The 19,133-nt window shown below is 37.5% G+C and overlaps 10 long non-coding RNA genes across 12 annotated transcripts; all 10 read right to left on the reverse strand.

Moving 5' to 3' along the window:
* Positions 1–2,028: 2,028 nt before the first annotated feature.
* On the reverse strand, positions 2,029–5,494 carry LOC145218857 (uncharacterized). Its single transcript, XR_013857764.1, has 6 exons — positions 5,087–5,494; positions 4,903–5,003; positions 4,731–4,800; positions 4,288–4,651; positions 4,116–4,219; positions 2,029–3,959 (listed from the first exon to the last, which is right to left on the reverse strand). It is a non-coding gene; the product is annotated as an uncharacterized LOC145218857 (long non-coding RNA).
* A 7-nt stretch (positions 5,495–5,501) lies between these two features.
* Positions 5,502–7,517, reverse strand: LOC145218856 (uncharacterized). 2 transcript variants are annotated; one of them, XR_013857763.1, is made up of 7 exons: positions 7,471–7,517; positions 7,270–7,371; positions 7,109–7,155; positions 6,805–7,031; positions 6,342–6,438; positions 6,151–6,237; positions 5,502–5,976 (listed from the first exon to the last, which is right to left on the reverse strand). It is a non-coding gene; the product is annotated as an uncharacterized LOC145218856 (long non-coding RNA). The 2 variants fall into 2 exon arrangements; XR_013857762.1 differs by having other exon boundaries at positions 6,342–7,031.
* Positions 7,518–7,950: 433 nt separating this feature from the next.
* On the reverse strand, positions 7,951–8,754 carry LOC145218858 (uncharacterized). Its single transcript, XR_013857765.1, has 4 exons — positions 8,507–8,754; positions 8,305–8,406; positions 8,143–8,207; positions 7,951–8,065 (listed from the first exon to the last, which is right to left on the reverse strand). It is a non-coding gene; the product is annotated as an uncharacterized LOC145218858 (long non-coding RNA).
* Position 8,755: 1 nt separating this feature from the next.
* On the reverse strand, positions 8,756–9,563 carry LOC145218861 (uncharacterized). The gene is made up of 3 exons (XR_013857768.1): positions 9,502–9,563; positions 9,217–9,281; positions 8,756–8,939 (listed from the first exon to the last, which is right to left on the reverse strand). It is a non-coding gene; the product is annotated as an uncharacterized LOC145218861 (long non-coding RNA).
* A 7-nt stretch (positions 9,564–9,570) lies between these two features.
* On the reverse strand, positions 9,571–10,753 carry LOC145218859 (uncharacterized). Its single transcript, XR_013857766.1, has 4 exons — positions 10,506–10,753; positions 10,304–10,405; positions 10,142–10,206; positions 9,571–10,064 (listed from the first exon to the last, which is right to left on the reverse strand). It is a non-coding gene; the product is annotated as an uncharacterized LOC145218859 (long non-coding RNA).
* A 1-nt stretch (position 10,754) lies between these two features.
* On the reverse strand, positions 10,755–11,562 carry LOC145218860 (uncharacterized). The gene is made up of 3 exons (XR_013857767.1): positions 11,501–11,562; positions 11,216–11,280; positions 10,755–10,938 (listed from the first exon to the last, which is right to left on the reverse strand). It is a non-coding gene; the product is annotated as an uncharacterized LOC145218860 (long non-coding RNA).
* A 7-nt stretch (positions 11,563–11,569) lies between these two features.
* LOC145218855 (uncharacterized) lies at positions 11,570–13,712 on the reverse strand. Of its 2 annotated transcripts, XR_013857760.1 has the most exons (7): positions 13,513–13,712; positions 13,225–13,289; positions 13,068–13,146; positions 12,505–12,947; positions 12,303–12,404; positions 12,141–12,205; positions 11,570–12,063 (listed from the first exon to the last, which is right to left on the reverse strand). It is a non-coding gene; the product is annotated as an uncharacterized LOC145218855 (long non-coding RNA). The 2 variants fall into 2 exon arrangements; XR_013857761.1 differs by lacking the exons at positions 13,068–13,146; positions 13,513–13,712 and having other exon boundaries at positions 13,225–13,254.
* Positions 13,713–13,893: 181 nt separating this feature from the next.
* LOC145217531 (uncharacterized) lies at positions 13,894–14,315 on the reverse strand. Its single transcript, XR_013857426.1, has 3 exons — positions 14,219–14,315; positions 14,075–14,121; positions 13,894–13,997 (listed from the first exon to the last, which is right to left on the reverse strand). It is a non-coding gene; the product is annotated as an uncharacterized LOC145217531 (long non-coding RNA).
* A 122-nt stretch (positions 14,316–14,437) lies between these two features.
* LOC145220247 (uncharacterized) lies at positions 14,438–15,065 on the reverse strand. The gene is made up of 3 exons (XR_013858047.1): positions 14,993–15,065; positions 14,822–14,872; positions 14,438–14,747 (listed from the first exon to the last, which is right to left on the reverse strand). It is a non-coding gene; the product is annotated as an uncharacterized LOC145220247 (long non-coding RNA).
* Positions 15,066–16,382: 1,317 nt separating this feature from the next.
* Positions 16,383–18,138, reverse strand: LOC145218889 (uncharacterized). The gene is made up of 4 exons (XR_013857775.1): positions 17,757–18,138; positions 17,370–17,680; positions 17,083–17,147; positions 16,383–16,806 (listed from the first exon to the last, which is right to left on the reverse strand). It is a non-coding gene; the product is annotated as an uncharacterized LOC145218889 (long non-coding RNA).
* Between the last annotated feature and the right edge of the window lie 995 nt (positions 18,139–19,133).

Raw genomic sequence — 19,133 nt, forward strand, 5'->3', positions numbered from 1 at the left:
TGTTTTGTTTATTGTTTTAATCACTTGTTTTCTTGTTTCAGATTTCATCCTCATCCAGCGGACATTCCGTTTTTGTGTTTTGGTTTTTATCGTTGATGTGTGTTTTGTTTATCGTTTTAATCACTTCTTTTCTTGTTTCAGAATTCATCATCCATCCATCCAGCGGACATTCTGTTTTTTGTGTTTTGTTTTTTATCGTTGATGTGTGTTTTGTTTATCGTTTTAATCACTTCTTTTCTTGTTTCAGAATTCATCATCCATCCAGCGGACATTCTGTTTTTTGTGTTTTGTTTTTTATTGTTGATGTGTGTTTTGTTTATCGTTTTAATCACTTGTTTTCTTGTTTCAGAATTCATCATCCATCCATCCAGCGGACATTTTATTTTTTTTGTGTTTTGTTTTTTATCGTTGATGTGTGTTTTGTTTATCGTTTTAATCACTTGTTTTCTTGTTTCAGAATTCATCATCCATCCATCCAGCGGACATTCTGTTTTTTGTGTTTTGTTTTTTATCGTTGATGTGTGTTTTGTTTATCGTTTTAATCACTTGTTTTCTTGTTTCAGAATTCATCATCCATCCATACAGCGGACATTCTGTTTTTTTGTGTTTTGTTTTTTATCGTTGATGTGTGTTTTGTTTATCGTTTTAATCACTTCTTTTCTTGTTTCAGAATTCATCATCCATCCAGCGGACATTCTGTTTTTTGTGTTTTGTTTTTTATCGTTGATGTGTGTTTTGTTTATCGTTTTAATCACTTGTTTTCTTGTTTCAGATTTCATCATCCATCCATCCATCCAGCGGACATTTTATTTTTTTGTGTTTTGTTTTTTATCGTTGAGTTGTGTTTTGTTTATCGATTTATTCACTTGTTTTCTTGTTTCAGATTTCATCATCCATCCATCCATCCAGAGGACATTTTATTTTTTTGTGTTTTGTTTTTTATCGTTGATGTGTGTTTTGTTTATCGTTTTAATCACTTGTTTTCTTGTTTCAGATTTCATCATCATCCAGCGGACATTCTGTTTTTTGTGTTTTGTTTTGTCGGTAATGTGTGTTTTGTTTATCGTTTAAATCACCTTTTTTCTTGTTTCAGAATTCATCATCATCCAGCGGACATTTTGTTTTTTTGTGTTTTGTTTTTATCGTTGATGTGTGTTTTGTTTATCGTTTTAATCACTTGTTTTCTGGTTTCAGATTTCATCATCCATCCATCCACCGGACATTTTATTTTTCTGTGTTTTGTTTTTTATCGTTGATGTGTGTTTTGTTTATCGTTTTAATCACTTGTTTTCTTGTTTCAGAATTCATCATCCATCCATCTGGCGGACATTTATTTTTTCGTGTGTTGTGTGGTGTGTTTTTTTGTGTGTTTTTTTGTGTGTCACGTGTGTTTTGTGTGTGTGTGTGTCACGTGTGTTTTGTGTGTGTGTCACGTGTGTTGTGTTTTTTTTGTGTGTGTCACGTGTGTTGTGTGGTGTGTTTTGTGTGATGTGTTTTGTGTGTTTTGTGTGTGTCGCGTCTGTTGTGTGTGTTGTGTAGTGTTTTTTGTGTGTGTCACGTGTGTTTCGTGTGTGTGTGTGTGGTGTGTGTGAGTCACGTGTGTGGTGTTTTTTTTTGCGTGTCACGTGTGTTTTGTTTTTTGATTCTGTTTTGTGTTTAATGTGAATAAAATTTTCTGATCTTTTTTCTGATTCGAAGTAAAAAATATTCAAAATAACGAAAAATACTATGAAAATATCGGTCCAGAACGGAAAACGGAATAAAATTTTGCAGGATCAGAAAGCACAGCAAAAACTACATTGTTCAAATTACAGGCTCCCTCCCCCTAATGCGGGTTCCCCACGCGCCTGTCACAGGTCTCCCCTCTGATGCAAACCCACGCCTGTAACAAAATTCCTCTCTCACCCTGATGCAAACCTGCGCACACAAGTCTCCCTCCCACGCCTGTAAAATGTCTCCCTCACCCTGATGCAAACCCGCCCCTGTCACCGCGCTGAAACTTCTCCCCTTCTCAAATAAGCAACAAAATGCACAAATCATATTTTACGAAAACGCCGACGACAACATGGACAAACTACGCAACAACATAGAAAAACACGCAACAAAGAAGACAAACCACGCAACATCACAGAAAAACACGCAACAACATCGACAACGAATACAAACCACGCAACATCACAGAAAAACAAGCAACAACATCGACAAACCAAGCAACATCAAGCAACAACATCGACAAACTAAGCAACATCACAGAAAAAAACGCAACAACATCGACAACGAAGACAAACCAAGCAACATCACAGAAAAACACTCAACAACATCGACAAACCAAGCAACATCATAGAAAAACACGCAACAACATCGACAAACCAAGCAACATCATAGAAAAACACGCAACAACATAGACAAACCAAGCAACATCACAGAAAAACACTGAACAACATGGACAACATAGACAAACCAAGCAACATCACAGAAAAACACTGAACAACATGGACAACGAAGACAAACCAAGCAACATCATAGAAAAACACGCAACAACATCGACAACATAGACACACCAAGCAACATCATAGAAAAACAAGCAACAACATAGACAAACCACGCAACATCATAAAAAAAACACGCAACAACATAGACAAACCAAAGAAAAACACTCATCGACAACGAAGACAAACCAAGCAACATCATAGAAAAACACGCAACAACATAGACAAACCAAGCAACATCACAGAAAAACACTGAACAACATGGACAACGAAGACAAACCAAGCAACATCATAGAAAAACACGCAACACCATCGACAACATAGACACACCACGCAACATCATAAAAAAACACGCAACAACATAGACAAACCAAGCAACATCATAGAAAAACACTCATCGACAACGAAGACAAATCAAGCAACATCATAGAAAAAACACGCAACAACATAGACAAACCAAGCAACATCGCAGAAAAACACGCAACAACATCGACAAATAGACACACCAAGCAACATCATAGAAAAACAAGCAACATCATAGAAAAACAAGCAACAACATAGACATACCACGCAACATCACAGAAAAACACTCAACAACATCGTCAACGAAGACAAACCAAGCAACAGTATAGACAAACCAAGCATCATCATATCAAAACAAGCAACAACATCGACAACATAGACAAACCACGCAACATCATCGACAACATCGACAAACACTCAACAAGCAACATCATAGAAAAACACGCAACAACTAAGACAAACCAAGCAACATCATAGAAAAACACGCAACAACATCGACTACATAGACAAACCACGCAACATCATAGAAAAACACGCAACAACATCGACAACGAAGACAAACCAAGCAACATTATAGACAAACCACGCAACATCATAGAAAAACACCCAACAACATCGACAACGAAGACAAACCAAGCAACATCATAGAAAAACAAGCAACAACATTGACAAACCACGCAACATAATCGACAAACCACGCAACATAATCGACAACATAGACACACCACGCAACAACATAGACAAACACGCAACAACATCGACAACGAAGACAAACCACGCAACATCATAGAAAAACAAGCGAGAACATCGACAAACCACGCAACAACATCGACAACATTATAGACAAACACGCAACAACATAGATAACATAAAAAACACGCAACAACATAGATGTAACAAGACAGACAACATAGAAAAACACGCAACAACATCGACAAACATGCATCCAACATCTACAACAGAGAAAGTCACGCAACATAAAAACAAGCAACAATATAGACAACATAGGAAAACACGCAACGTAGACCAAATAGAAAACATTCATGGAGAGCACACAACATACACAGCATTGAAAAACACGAAACATAAACAACATAAAACACAACAACACGGAAACTTGGGTCCCAACTCTCCGTTTCAGTGGTCTCCAATTCAGTAGTTTCCAATCTGCAACAACAACAATAAAACTTTATTTCGTAGAAGATGCAGAAATGCGCATTTAGTGTAACATCATAGAGAAAACAATATTTTTGTGACATACAAAAAAACTAAATATTTAGCACTCCAATGCTTATTTGATTCATAAATTGAAGATGTACTAACCTGTGAATGATTGGAATGTTGGTCAGGCTGTCCCCATCTTGACTCTAAGATTTAACTGTTGGATCCATACGGGTCTGCAAGACAGCATTGGTCGAATTAAGGATCTGAATCAAAAACATAAAAAATAACAATGTTTTTTTAAACAAATCCTCTTAGGCTTGTTAATACTTACATTTAAAATGTTCGCATATGAACCGGATTCCTCCACTTCTCTTTGCTGGCTTCGGAACAGGATTGAGAAGCGTAGATGGACAAACATCTGCAACAAAACTTACAGCAACATTTGATGTAGTTACTATTGTTATCTTATTATTAAAAGTTCTATTGTTAACATTTTTACCCATACTGTCAAATGAAAGAACACACGTGACATGCACAATTTTAAGTGTAACGTGCAAAATTTGATTACTTGCTAAGCTACACCTTAATTATTGGATCTTCACTGAACTTGAGGTCGCAGATTATGCGGTAAACTATTTAATGATGTTTCCCAAATCCAATAATACAGGTGGCAACGTAAGAAAATGCCAGAAAACCTGAAGCAAAACGACCCAACGTCATGAAATATAAGAACGTATTGCAGTTAACCGGATGCCTTTTTAGTAAAAAAATCACCTGGAACATTTCGGTTGTGAAGTCGTCTTTGGTAGTCTCTCATCGGCCAAACTTTCCTCGCCACGAGTTACTGCAACAAGATTGACATATAACAAACCTGGTACACAAAGGAACTTCAAATATACAATAAAAAATATCCAACATTTATAATAAACGAAAAGACAAAACTTACAGGCGAGGGCGAATTTGAAGTGTAATTCAAAAAAGAGTGGTCTGGTAAATGGATGCCTCCTTCATCCGGTCCCAAATTTTGTTCCACGAAAACAAACCGGTCTAGTTAACGTTTCGTATTTGTTTTTGGCACGTATGTATTAAGGCCCACATTAGACCAGCTAGTTCAAAAATAAACAAGTTACCTGTATCTTTCCTCTGTATTTATGTTCGGTTGCTTATCATCGCCAACTCTTCGGTCGCCACGAATTACTGAAGAAAGACTTATCCACGTCTTGTTGTGTTTCTGCAAAATAGAAAGCAAACGCAGTACCAAGAAACGCAGCACAAAATGCTAAGTTCAGTTTAGTTCTAATAATCAGAAAACGCGTGACATGCAACGTGCCAAACTCCCATGCAATGTTGGTGTGTTGGAATCCTCACTACATTACAACTTAACAACTGTATATGAGGCCAAGTAATTAGCCGTGTTAAAAAGATAACTTAACTTCAATCGGTTTGGTCATAACTTCCATCTTGGCTCAACGCGACTCTTTCCTGAAAGAAAACAAACTAAGGCAGCAACAGAAAACGTAACAAAGTATTTAATTATCTTCACACATTATACGTTTTAAATAACACAATACAGTGTCTTCACATCGTCGTAACTAAATCTAGGCGATTCATTGTACGGAATGTGCCGTGCCTCTCAGGTTGTTTACGTACATGTAACATACATAAAAGCTGCTTATGAACCGGATTTCTCCGCTGCTTTACTGTTTTGGGTCAGAAAGTAGCAGTGTGACGGACAATAATCTGCAACGAAACTTACGGCAGAATTTGACATGCAAAACCGAATGGTAATTTACTGTTATCCATGATGAAATAATGGTAATTTACTGTTATCCATGCTGCCAAACGAAAGAACACACGTTACAAGCAAAAAATGAAGTGTAACATGCCAATTAACCATGCAAAATTTAAATATGCCAATTCACCATGCAAAATAATAATACTAGCTATACTACAACTTAACTTAACTATTGTTTCTTTCCCCAATTTCGAATCGACGGCAACGGAGAAGATACCAGTAGTCCTGAAATACGAAAGCAAAAAGTCCACCAGATCGCACCTAAACTTGTTACTATGAAGACGTTTTACCGTCGACACTTTTAGTTTACCACCACTAAAGGAAACGTGCCTCTCATCGCTCAAGTCTTCGCCGTGTAAAAAAAAACTGCACTCCAATGGTATTTGAAGTTGTACTAACCTGTGAAAGAGCTGCTTCGCCGTCTTGGCTCGACAATTTAACTGTTGAAGGATCCTTACGGTCCAGCAAGACAGCACAAATAAGGATCTGAATGAAAAAATACATAACTTATGAAAAAACAGAGTATGAAAAAAACAGTCAATTTGCTACAAAACGACAATAAAGTTTATCGATTACGACTGTATTCTTACATTTGGGATGATTGTGATGTAGAATATAAACTGAATTCTTTCAGGTTTATTTTTTCAGTTAATTTTGATGCTTCTCTGGTGCCGGTTTGACGAAGGTCTGAAACAAAACTAAAGTTTATTGAAATGTTACAAGCGTAACATAAACTTACATTCGATAAGTAATGTTTCATGTGTCGTTTAAAAAAACGACATTGTCCATGGCTTTCCCATTAAGTCGTTTGATGCCTGTCTAATGCTCTGACAAACATCTGCAACAAAACTTACAGCAGCATTCGAGTTCACGATAAATATAGTTTCACAAAAGGTTATACTTCAACCGTTGCTGACAACTGAATAGTCAACCAAGCACAAAGTGACATGCAAAGCCATAAGTGCGACATACCAAACAACATCCGAGAATTGCAGCTACGGGAAAATGCCTACATAGGCACCAAACAAGTTCGCCTGTAAACAAGACAATTACCTGTTTTCTACTTTTTCGCTGCAAGTCATTGTTGACGAATCCTGTCGCTGACTATTCTTTTGAAAGAGTTACTATAAAAACAACAAACGGAACAATCAGCAAAGAAACATAGCGTAAAACACATTAAAACAAATTCAAACAAAACTCGCTGGCGTAGTAAGACGTGATTTGGGTTTGTAGCTTTGAAATGGTCTTCTCTCACTGCCAACTCTTTTCACCGGGAGTCACTAAGAAAGGACAACAGAAGAAACTTAACTATTACATAAAAGACCGAGTAGCAAAGGCATAAATTGCAACAACTTACAAGCACAAGTGAAAAGATGCCTCGTCAGGATCCATTCTCCAAGAAACCTGTTGCAAAACAAGATTACAGATAAAATGGAGAAATAATATCTTTTTCTCACATACATCAAAAAAACTGTACTCCATTGCTTATTTGACTCATACACATTCCGTTGTACTAACCTGTGAAATAACTGTTGGTCAGGGATTCACCGTCTTGGCTCCAGGATTCAACTGTTGGCAGAGGATCTCTACGGTCCTGCAAAACAGCACAGGTCGAAGGATCTAAATGACAAAATACATAACATAACAATGTTATCAAATATCTGTAACAATTATCCTACATATGCGGCAAGTGTCGTGCCTCTAAAGTTGTTTACTTACATCCAACATGGTCGCCTCTGACCCAGATTTCCTGCTTTACTGGCTTCGGAACAGCAAGTAGAAGGGCGACGGACAATAATCTGCAAAAAAAATTACAGCCGAATTTGATGTGCAAAACGGAATTAAGACGAAATTATAGTAATTTACTGTTACCCATGCTGCCAACTGCAAAATCACACGTAAAATGCAAAAATTAAAGTGTAACATGCCAATTCACCATGCAAAATAGGAATACTAGCTATACTACGACTTAACTTAACTATTATTTATTTATCAAACTTCGAATCGGTGGTAACGTAAGAAGATACCAGGAGACCTGAAATATAAAAGCAGTAAGTCAACCAGTTTAAAAGTTTGCCTGTAAACAAGACAATTACCGTTTTTTTCTACATTTTCGTTGCAAGTCATTGTTGCCGAATCCCGTCGCTGACTATTCTTTTGAAAGAGTTACTATAAAAAAAAATCAGCAAAGAAACATAGCGTAAGACACTTAAAAACAAATTCAAACAAAACTCGCTGGCGTAGTAAAACGTGATTTGGGTTTGTAGCTTTGAAATGGTCTTCTCTCACTGCCAACTCTTTTCACCGGGAGTCACTAAGAAAGGACAACAGAAGAAACTTAACTGTTACACAAAAGACCGAGTAGCAAAGGCATAAATTACAACAACTTACAGACACGGTCCAAATGCGGTTTACAAGTGAAAAGATGCCTCGTCAGGATCCATTCTACAAGACACCTGTTACAAAACAAGATTACAGATAAAATGCAGAAACAATATCTTTATCTCACATACACATTGCTTATTTGACTCATACACATTCCGTTGCACTAACCTGTGAAAGAACTGTTGGTCAGGGATTCACCGTCTTGGCTCCAGGATTCAACTGTTGGCAGAGGATCTCTACGGTCCTGCAAAACAGCACAGGTCGAAGGATCTATATGACAAAATACATAAAATAACAATGTTATCAAATATCTGTAACAATTATCCTACATATGCGGCAAAGTGTCGTGCCTCTAAAGTTGTCTACTTACATCCATCATGGTCGCCTCTGACCCAGATTTCCTGCTTCATTGGCTTCAGCAAGTAGAGGGGTGACGGTCAAACATCTGCAACAAAACATCTGCTGCAGAATTTGATGCACTAACCGAATTAAGACAAAATTATGGTGATTTACTGTTATCCATGCTGCCAACTCAAAGAGCACACGTGACATGCAAAATATGAAGTGACATGCCAATTCGTCATGCAAAACTAGAATACTAGCTATACTACAACTTAACTTAACTATTGTATCTTTCTCGAACTTCGAATCGGTGGTAACGTAAGAATACCAGGAGTCCTGAAATATAAAAGCAGAAAGTCAACCAGTTCGCACCCACATTATGGTGTTCTGTTTTCAACATACAAAATCACCTGGACTTTTTGGTTGTAAAGTGATCTTTGGTCGTCTCTCATCACAAGTTACTGCAAAAAGAATAACATTCATCAAACCTTTGGACCCATAAAGAAACACAGCGTAAGCACACTTCAAAACAAATAAAGCGTCATGGACTTTTGTCATGAATTATTTCAAACAAAACTCACTGGCGTAGTAAGACGTGATTTGGGTTTGCAGTTTTTAAATGGCCTTCCCTTATCGCCAGATCTTCTTCACTGCGTGTTACTAATAATGGACAACAGAAGAAACTTTACTAATAAACAAAAATACCGAGTGGCAAAAGCATAAATTTCAAGAACTTACAGGCAAGATCCAAATGTGATTCATAAGTGACAAGATGCGTCGTCAGGATCCATTCTCCAAGACGTCTGTTACAAAACAAGACTGCACATAAAATGCAGAAACAATATCTTTTCTCACATACAGGCCCTAGGATTTAACTGTTGGATCCCTACGGTCCTGCATGACAGCACAGGTCGAAGATTCCAAATGAAAAAAAACTACATAAAAAAACAAAGTTAAAAAATATCAACAATAATTATCCTTCGCATACGGCAGAGTTTCGTGCCTCTAAAGTTGTTTACTTACATCGAACATGGTCGCCTCTGACCAAGATTTCCTGCGACGGACAATAATCTGCAAAAAAAATTACAGCCGAATTTGATGTGCAAACCGGAATTAAGACGAAATTATAGTAATTTACTGTTACCCATGCTGACAACTGAAAGATCACACGTAAAATGCAAAAATTAAAGTGTAACATGCCAATTCACCATGCAAAATAGGAATACTAGCTATACTACGACTTAACTTAACTATTATTTATTTATCAAACTTCGAATCGGTGGTAACGTAAGAAGATACCAGGAGACCTGAAATATAAAAGCAGTAAGTCAACCAGTTTAAAAGTTTGCCTGTAAACAAGACAATTACCGTTTTTTTCTACATTTTCGTTGCAAGTCATTGTTGCCGAATCCCGTCGCTGACTATTCTTTTGAAAGAGTTACTATAAAAAAAAATCAGCAAAGAAACATAGCGTAAGACACTTAAAAACAAATTCAAACAAAACTCGCTGGCGTAGTAAAACGTGATTTGGGTTTGTAGCTTTGAAATGGTCTTCTCTCACTGCCAACTCTTTTCACCGGGAGTCACTAAGAAAGGACAACAGAAGAAACTTAACTGTTACACAAAAGACCGAGTAGCAAAGGCATAAATTACAACAACTTACAGACACGGTCCAAATGCGGTTTACAAGTGAAAAGATGCCTCGTCAGGATCCATTCTACAAGACACCTGTTACAAAACAAGATTACAGATAAAATGCAGAAACAATATCTTTATCTCACATACACATTGCTTATTTGACTCATACACATTCCGTTGCACTAACCTGTGAAAGAACTGTTGGTCAGGGATTCACCGTCTTGGCTCCAGGATTCAACTGTTGGCAGAGGATCTCTACGGTCCTGCAAAACAGCACAGGTCGAAGGATCTATATGACAAAATACATAAAATAACAATGTTATCAAATATCTGTAACAATTATCCTACATATGCGGCAAAGTGTCGTGCCTCTAAAGTTGTCTACTTACATCCATCATGGTCGCCTCTGACCCAGATTTCCTGCTTCATTGGCTTCAGCAAGTAGAGGGGTGACGGTCAAACATCTGCAACAAAACATCTGCTGCAGAATTTGATGCACTAACCGAATTAAGACAAAATTATGGTGATTTACTGTTATCCATGCTGCCAACTCAAAGAGCACACGTGACATGCAAAATATGAAGTGACATGCCAATTCGTCATGCAAAACTAGAATACTAGCTATACTACAACTTAACTTAACTATTGTATCTTTCTCGAACTTCGAATCGGTGGTAACGTAAGAATACCAGGAGTCCTGAAATATAAAAGCAGAAAGTCAACCAGTTCGCACCCACATTATGGTGTTCTGTTTTCAACATACAAAATCACCTGGACTTTTTGGTTGTAAAGTGATCTTTGGTCGTCTCTCATCACAAGTTACTGCAAAAAGAATAACATTCATCAAACCTTTGGACCCATAAAGAAACACAGCGTAAGCACACTTCAAAACAAATAAAGCGTCATGGACTTTTGTCATGAATTATTTCAAACAAAACTCACTGGCGTAGTAAGACGTGATTTGGGTTTGCAGTTTTTAAATGGCCTTCCCTTATCGCCAGATCTTCTTCACTGCGTGTTACTAATAATGGACAACAGAAGAAACTTTACTAATAAACAAAAATACCGAGTGGCAAAAGCATAAATTTCAAGAACTTACAGGCAAGATCCAAATGTGATTCATAAGTGACAAGATGCGTCGTCAGGATCCATTCTCCAAGACGTCTGTTACAAAACAAGACTGCACATAAAATGCAGAAACAATATCTTTTCTCACATACAGGCCCTAGGATTTAACTGTTGGATCCCTACGGTCCTGCATGACAGCACAGGTCGAAGATTCCAAATGAAAAAAAACTACATAAAAAAACAAAGTTAAAAAATATCAACAATAATTATCCTTCGCATACGGCAGAGTTTCGTGCCTCTAAAGTTGTTTACTTACATCGAACATGGTCGCCTCTGACCAAGATTTCCTGCGACGGACAATAATCTGCAAAAAAAATTACAGCCGAATTTGATGTGCAAACCGGAATTAAGACGAAATTATAGTAATTTACTGTTACCCATGCTGACAACTGAAAGATCACACGTAAAATGCAAAAATTAAAGTGTAACATGCCAATTCACCATGCAAAATAGGAATACTAGCTATACTACGACTTAACTTAACTATTATTTATTTATCAAACTTCGAATCGGTGGTAACGTAAGAAGATACCAGGAGACCTGAAATATAAAAGCAGTAAGTCAACCAGTTTAAAAGTTTGCCTGTAAACAAGACAATTACCGTTTTTTTCTACATTTTCGTTGCAAGTCATTGTTGCCGAATCCCGTCGCTGACTATTCTTTTGAAAGAGTTACTATAAAAAAAAATCAGCAAAGAAACATAGCGTAAGACACTTAAAAACAAATTCAAACAAAACTCGCTGGCGTAGTAAAACGTGATTTGGGTTTGTAGCTTTGAAATGGTCTTCTCTCACTGCCAACTCTTTTCACCGGGAGTCACTAAGAAAGGACAACAGAAGAAACTTAACTGTTACACAAAAGACCGAGTAGCAAAGGCATAAATTACAACAACTTACAGACACGATCCAAATGCGGTTTACAAGTGAAAAGATGCCTCGTCAGGATCCATTCTCCAAGACACCTGTTACAAAACAAGATTACAGATAAAATGCAGAAACAATATCTTTATCTCACATACACATTGCTTATTTGACTCATACACATTCCGTTGCACTAACCTGTGAAAGAACTGTTGGTCAGGGATTCACCGTCTTGGCTCCAGGATTCAACTGTTGGCAGAGGATCTCTACGGTCCTGCAAAACAGCACAGGTCGAAGGATCTATATGACAAAATACATAAAATAACAATGTTATCAAATATCTGTAACAATTATCCTACATATGCGGCAAAGTGTCGTGCCTCTAAAGTTGTCTACTTACATCCATCATGGTCGCCTCTGACCCAGATTTCCTGCTTCATTGGCTTCAGCAAGTAGAGGGGTGACGGTCAAACATCTGCAACAAAACATCTGCTGCAGAATTTGATGCACTAACCGAATTAAGACAAAATTATGGTGATTTACTGTTATCCATGCTGCCAACTCAAAGAGCACACGTGACATGTAAAATATGAAGTGACATGCCAATTCGTCATGCAAAACTAGAATACTAGCTATACTACAACTGAACTTAACTTAACTTAACTATTGTATCTTTCTCGAACTTCGAATCGGTGGTAACGTAAGAATACCAGGAGTCCTGAAATATAAAAGCAGAAAGTCAACCAGTTCGCACCCACATTATGGTGTTCTGTTTTCAACATACAAAATCACCTGGACTTTTTGGTTGTAAAGTGATCTTTGGTCGTCTCTCATCACAAGTTACTGCAAAAAGAATAACATTCATCAAACTTTTGGACCCATAAAGAAACACAGCGTAAGCACACTTCAAAACAAATAAAGCGTCATGAACTTTTGTCATGAATTATTTCAAACAAAACTCACTGGCGTAGTAAGACGTGATTTGGGTTTGCAGTTTTTAAATGGCCTTCCCTTATCGCCAGCTCTTCTTCACTGCGTGTTACTAATAATGGACAACAGAAGAAACTTTACTAATAAACAAAAATACCGAGTAGCAAAAGCATAAATTTCAAGAACTTACAGGCAAGATCCAAATGTGATTCATAAGTGACAAGATCCGTCGTCAGGATCCATTCTCCAAGACGTCTGTTACAAAACAAGACTGCAGATAAAATGCAGAAACAATATCTTTTCTCACATACAGGCCCTAGGATTTAACTGTTGGATCCCTACGGTCCTGCATGACAGCACAGGTCGAAGGATCTAAATGGAAAAAAAAAACTACATAATATAACAAAGTTAACAAATATAAGCAATAATTATCCTTCGCATACGGCAGAGTTTCGTGCCTCTAAAGTTGTTTACTTACATCGAACATGGTCGCCTCTGACCAAGATTTCTTACTTTACTGGCTTCGGATCAGCAAGTAGAAGGGTGACGGACAATAATCTGCAAAAAAAATTACAGCCGAATTTGATGTGCAAAACAGAATTAAGACGAAATTATAGTAATTTACTGTTACCCATGCTGCCAACTGTAAAATCACACGTAAAATGCAAAACAAAGTGTAACATGCCAATTCACCATGCAAAATAATAATACTAGCTATACTACGACTTAACTTAACTATTATTTATTTCTCAAACTTCGAATCGGTGGTAACGTAAGAGGATACCAGGAGTCCTGAAATATAAAAGCAGAAAGTCAACCAGTTTAAAAGTTTGCCTGTAAACAAGACAATTACCGTTATTTCTACATTTTCGTTGCAAGTCATTGTTGCCGAATCCCGTCGCTGACTATTCTTTTGAAAGAGTTACTATAAAAAAACGCAACAACTCTTTTCACCGGGAGTCACTAAGAAAGGACAACAGAAGAAACTTAACTGTTACACAAAAGACCGAGTAGCAAAGGCATAAATTACAACAACTTACAAGCACAAGTGAAAAGATGCCTCGTCAAGATCCATTCTCCAAGACACCTGTTACAAAACAAGATTACAGATAAAATGCAGAAACAATATCTTTATCTCACATACACATTGCTTATTTGATTCATACACATTCCGTTGCACTAACCTGTGAAATAACTGTTGGTCAGGGATTCACCGTCTTGGCTCCAGGATTCAACTGTTGGCAGAAGGATCTCTACGGTCCTGCAAAACAGCACAGGTCGAAGGATCTAAATGACAAAATACACAAAATAACAATGTTATCAAATATCTGTAACAATTATCCTACATATGCGGCAAAGTGTCGTGCCTCTAAAGTTGTTTACTTACATCCAACATGGTCGCCTCTGAGGCTCTGACCCAGATTTCCTGCTTTATTGGCTTCAGCAAGTAGAGGGGTGACGGACAAACATTTGGAACAAAACATCTGCTGCAGAATTTGATGCACTAACCGAATTAAGACAAAATTATGGTGATTTACTGTTATCCATGCTGCCAACTGAAAGAACACACGTGACATGCAAAATATGAAGTGACATGCCAATTCGCCATACAAAACTAGAATACTAGCTATACTACAACTGAACTTAACTTAACTTAACTATTGTGTCTTTCCCGAACTTCGAATCGGTGGTAACGTAAGAATACCAGGAGTCCTGAAATATAAAAGCAGAAAGTCAACCAGTTCGCACCCACATTAAGGTGTTCTGTTTTCAACATACAAAATCACCTGGACTTTTTGGTTGTAAAGTGATCTTTGGTCGTCTCTCATCACAAGTTACTGCAAAAAGAATAACATTCATCAAACCTTTGGACCCATAAAGAAACACAGCGTAAGCACACTTCAAAACAAATAAAGCGTCACGAACTTTTGTCATGAATTATTTCAAACAAAACTCACTGGCGTAGTAAGACGTGATTTGGGTTTGCAGTTTTTAAATGGCCTTCCCTTATCGCCAGCTCTTCTTCACTGCGTGTTACTAATAATGGACAACAGAAGAAACTTTACTAATAAACAAAAATACCGAGTAGCAAAAGCATAAATTTCAAGAACTTACAGGCAAGATCCGAATGTGATTCAAAAGTGACAAGATGCGTCGTCAGGATCCATTCTCCAAGACGTCTGTTACAAAACAAGACTGCAGATAAAATGCAGAAACAATATGTTTTATCACATACAGGCCCTAGGATTTAACTGTTGGATCCCTACGGTCCTGCAAGACAGCACAGGTCGAAGGATCTAAATGAAAAAAAACTACATAATATAACAAAGTTAACAAATATAAGCAATAATTATCCTTCGCATACTGCAGAGTTTCGTGCCTCTAAAGTTGTTTACTTACATCCAACATGGTCGCCTCTGACCTTGATTTCCTGCTTCACTGGCTTCGGAACAGCAAGTAGAAGGGCGACGGACAATAATCTGCAAAAAAAATTACAGCCGAATTTGATGTGCAAAACGGAATTAAGACGAAATTATAGTAATTTATTGTTACCCATGCTGCCAACTGTAAAATCACACGTAAAATGCAAAACAAAGTGTAACATGCCAATTCACCATGCAAAATAGGAATACTAGCTATACTACGACTTAACTTAACTATTGTTTCTTTCTCAAACTTCGAATCGGTGGTAACGTAAGAAGATACCAGGAGACCTGAAATATAAAAGCAGAAAGTCAACCAGTTTAAAAGTTCGCCTGTAAACAAGACAATTACCGTTATTTCTATATTTTCGTTGCAAGTCATTGTTGCCGAATCCCGTCGCTGACTATTCTTTTGAAAGAGTTACTATAAAAAAACGCAACAACTCTTTTCACTGGGAGTCACTAAGAAAGGACAACAGAAGAAACTTAACTATTACACAAAAGACCGAGTAGCAAAGGCATAAATTACAACAACTTACAGACACGATCCAAATGCGATTTACAAGTGAAAAGATGCCTCGTCAGGATCCATTCTCCAAGACACCTGTTACAAAACAAGATTACAGATAAAATGCAGAAACAATATCTTTATCTCACATACACATTGCTTATTTGACTCATACACATTCCGTTGCACTAACCTGTGAAATAACTGTTGGTCAGGGATTCACCGTCTTGGCTCCAGAATTCAACTGTTGGCAGAGGATCTCTACGGTCCTGCAAAACAGCACAGGTCGAAGCATCTAAATGACAAAATACATAAAATAACAACGTTATCAAATATCGGTAACAATTATCCTACATATGCGGCAAAGTGTCGTGCCTCTAAAGTTGTTTACTTACATCCAACATGGTCGCCTCTGAGGCTCTGACCCAGATTTCCTGCTTTATTGGCTTCAGCAAGTAGATGGGTGACTGACAAACATCTGCAACAAAACATCTGCTGCAGAATTTGATGCACTAACCGAATTAAGACAAAATTATGGTGATTTACTGTTATCCATGCTGCCAACTCAAAGAGCACACGTGACATGCAAAATATGAAGTGACATGCCAATTCGCCATGCAAAACTAGAATACTAGCTATACTACAACTGAACTTAACTTAACTATTGTGTCTTTCTCGAACTTCGAATCGGTGGTAACGTAAGAATGCCAGGAGTCCTGAAATATAAAAGCAGAAAGTCAACCAGTTCGCACCCACATTATCGTGTTCTGTTTTCAACATACAAAATCACCTGGACTTTGTGGTTGTAAAGTGATCTTTGGTCGTCTCTCATCACAAGTTACTGCAAAAAGAATAACATTCATCAAACCTTTGGACCTATAAAGAAACACAGCGTAAGCACACTTCAAAACAAATCAAGGTCATTAACTTTTGTCATGAATTATTTCAAGCAAAACTCACTGGCGTAGTAGGAGGTGATTTGGGTTTGCAGTTTTTAAATGGTCTTCCCTTATCGCCAGATCTTCTTCACTGCGTGTTACTAATAATGGACAGCAGAAGAAACCTAACTAATAAACAAAAATACCGAGTAGCAAAAGCATAAATTTCAAGAACTTACAGGCAAGATCCAAATGTGATTCAAAAGTGACAAGATGCGTCGTCAGGATCCATTCTCCAAGACGTCTGTTACAAAACAAGACTGCAGATAAAATGCAGAAACAATATCTTTTCTCACATACAGGCCCTAGGATTTAACTGTTGGATCCCTACGGTCCTGCAAGACAGCACAGGTCGAAGATTCTAAATGAAAAAAAAAACTACATAAAATAACAAAGTTAACAAATATAAGCAATAATTATCCTTCGCATACGGCAGAGTTTCGTGCCTCTAAAGTTGTTTACTTACATCCAACATGGTCGCCTCTGACCTTGATTTCCTGCTTTACTGGCTTCGGAACAGCAAGTAGAAGGGTGACGGACAATAATCTGCAAAAAAAATTACAGCCGAATTTGATGTGCAAAACGGAATTAAGACGAAATTATAGTAATTTACTGTTACCCATGCTGCCAACTGAAAAAACACACGTGACATGCAAAATATGAAAGGTAACATGCCAATTCACCATGCAAAATTAGAATACTAGCTATACTACAACTTAACTTAACTATGGTGTCTTTCCCGAATTTCGGTAGCAACGTAAGAAAATACGAGGAGTTCTGAATTATGAAAAGTATAAATATCAGCCAGTTTGCATCCACATTTGCGTTTTCCGTTTTCGACAAACAAAATCACCTGGACTTTTTCAGTTGTAAAGTCGTTTTTGGTCGTCTCTCATCTTCAGAAGTGTGAAGTCGTTATCATCACAAATTGCTGCAACAAGAATGACATTCAGCAAACCCTTGGGCTCACATATAACCTCCACTGCTTTTGCAGGCTTTGATGCTTCGCTGAAAAGGTCATGAAAAAAGAATGAGACTACAATACATTTACTGTTGTTAATATTCTCAGTTTAAACGCGCTTACTAATATTTGGAACACACGTGACATGCAAAACACTAAGTGCAGCACGCCAAGTCACCATGCAAACTAAAATGCTTACTATGCAACAACCTTACAATTCGGTATGTCGTTAAAAATGCATTGCTATAATGCGGTAAACCATTTAAGACACAAAACTTTAAATCAGATTCACTTAACTTTAATCCGAAAAGTCAAAGATATTGCCGATTGTCTTGAGTACACGATCCATGTCTTGTTGGCTTCCTGTAAAAAGAAAAGCAAAAGCAGTAACAAGAGACTTACCACACAGTACTAAATCTAATTTAACTCTAATGTTTATGTGTGTACTCACACTCATGGCATCCGCATAGTCGGTGTGACATGCCAAACCTCCATGTAAAAGTGGTATGTGACGTGCAACATGCCAAACCACCATGTATAGTTGGAATCCTTAATATAACAACACCTTTTATACTTGCCAATAATATGGCCAAATAATTAGGTCGTGAAAAAAAGCAACTTGACTCCAATCGGTTTGGCTAAAAGTTTAATCTTGGTTCAACGCGACCTTTCCTGTAAAAAAACAAATAAAGCAGCAACAAGAAACCAAACGTAGTATTTAATTAAGTTTACACTATACGTTTTAAGTAACATGCGCCGATAGGATAAGTGCACGATATGCTATCTTCACATGTTTGTCAATAAAATCTAGGCGTTACATTACAGGCAATGAATTTAAATATGTACATGCCTGCAGGATTGTTGTAAAACAGAAAATTCCACGTTTTACGCATTCAACTGTTCAGTCGGCGGTTTAACCATCATTGGAAATCCAAACGAAGACTGAAACAAAACAATCCACCATGTATCTACATAGCAACAATGCCATGTGTTTACAAAAGCTACTAAAATCTATTGAACAAATTGTTTTTCGGTATCGTTGTAGAAGCAAACAAGTGTGTAACTTTGTTTACTCTACATCGACTTTATAAAAGAAAAAATTACCTGCAGATCTCATTCGCCCATCCACCTCCGACACGAGCAGGAGAAGAATAACAGCCAGCACGCGCTCAAGATATGTCGGTTTCCTCTTTTCTGTTTCGTCCACCAATCAGCACGCTTGCCATTTGGAACGTCACACGGATGTTTATTACCCGTCCAGTGGAAAGC

Source organism: Phallusia mammillata, chromosome 3 (genome assembly GCF_965637545.1).
Source record: "Phallusia mammillata chromosome 3, kaPhaMamm4.hap1.1, whole genome shotgun sequence".
Classification (NCBI taxonomy): Eukaryota; Metazoa; Chordata; class Ascidiacea; order Phlebobranchia; family Ascidiidae; genus Phallusia; species Phallusia mammillata.